The sequence below is a fragment of the Acyrthosiphon pisum genome, chromosome A1 (genome assembly GCF_005508785.2).
Source record: "Acyrthosiphon pisum isolate AL4f chromosome A1, pea_aphid_22Mar2018_4r6ur, whole genome shotgun sequence".
Classification (NCBI taxonomy): Eukaryota; Metazoa; Arthropoda; class Insecta; order Hemiptera; family Aphididae; genus Acyrthosiphon; species Acyrthosiphon pisum.
Window position 1 is genome coordinate 113402880 of NC_042494.1, and position 1786 is coordinate 113404665.

General features: G+C 29.7%; 1 long non-coding RNA gene across 1 annotated transcript in view; it reads right to left on the reverse strand.

Annotated features, from left to right (window-relative positions):
* LOC107884040 overlaps positions 1 to 1786 on the reverse strand; it is a 6473-nt gene that overhangs the window by 3318 nt on the left and 1369 nt on the right. The window lies entirely within an intron of this gene.

Below are 1786 nucleotides of genomic sequence, written 5' to 3' on the forward strand. Positions count from 1 at the left end.
TCATTGCACTGACAAAATCGGCGGTGCAGAAAATGCGCACTCAGTGCGCACGAGTGTGTCAGTGCAATTAAATCGAATACAAAACACGCATCAGTTCAAAAAAAAATACAAAAATAAATTTTACTATTGTTAACAAAAATAAAAATAGGGTAATGACAAAGGAAATATGAATGAAATAAAATATAATAATTAATCATAATAAATTAAAATTTTTAATAAAATAAGATTTAAAATAAACTCACTTATAATTTTTTAATATGTATGACAAAAATAATTCATGCAAATCTTTTATTTTATTTATATCATAAATACTTTTTACTGTCATAAAGTTCTCAATATCAATTGTTTGTTCTATATAATTTAAACATTCCTTTTTCACATCATTGAGCAATAAAAAATCTGATGCCATTAATAAATCCTAGTATTAAAATTATAAACATAAATATGTACATTGTTATCTATATAAACTAAATAAAAATCATAGGTAATATTTAAAATAATTAAAAATTGTTTTGTAAAACACATTAGGTAGGTAGGTAATAATTACCTATACCTATAGGCTATAGGTACTATAGGTATATTTATACATTTTATAGAAAATATTTTTAATTAATTGTACAACCAACATGTGTTAGTGCACTGACATCCTCTTAATATTAATATAAGTACCAAGGTACCTATTATTTTATTTATAAATTAAAATGTATATGAATTATGTACATACCTAATTTTATTTTGTATGTTATTTGTGTTGATTTTCTATGTAACCTATAGGTACGTAATTTAAATTTAAAAAATATATATACATAGAATATATATATATATAAATACTGATTTGTATAATTTTGTTATTTTTGAATCGGTAAAAATACGTATTTAAAATTTAATTATAAGTAATAAGTACCTACCTATAAAACATATATCACTTAGAATTAAAAGGTATTAAATGGTACCTACTACCTACTGTAATGATATGCTCACAGATCATTGTACAAAAAATACTTTCAAATAATAAATAACGGCCAGACTGTCGCACGTAGAAATCGGTCACATGTTATAAAAAAATAAATTATCAATAACAAAAAGAGACGAGTATGGTTTAAGCAAGCTTAGCACATTTATAATGGTAAGAGCAAAGAGTGTTACTTTCTTATATAAAAGGAAGGGTAAAAGGGGTATCTACAGCCGAAGGACAACCTAGTTTCGAGGCTCGAGATAACCCTTTAAAAAAGCCGCCTAACACTCTCTGGTCCGCATAGCCGTATATCGTACCTCTCAGTAGTGCATGAGCACCAGACACCGAGTGCACGAGCACCAGTCATCTCGTCAACAACCCCTCTCGAGTGCATGAGCACCAGACGGCAAACAACATCCAAACCACAACTTTTCTACACCGAATGCTACGAGCGGCAACTGGACTCCTTGTGTTGAGCAATAATCAGTGCGTGTTTGTTATTTCGAGTTGTTTAATTTTAAATATTATTTCGTGTCACCTAAAACTGATACAGCATAGCCCAGTGACGGCTGCGAGTCAGGTAAGACTTTTGGTACAATAATTTGTGTTGATCGCTGGTATCACGCAGTAAAATCATTTGCTTACAACCTTACTGTACGGTGTATATGATCATATTCTCGAATCACGACCTCGAGAGCCCTCTGACGATCAGGAGGAAGGTAATGGCTTAAATCAGGTAATTCTAATATAACTATTGACAGGCGTCTTATTTATATTTATGTTATTATCTTATACAACATTCCTCCCTTTTTTTGAGTTATTACACTACTA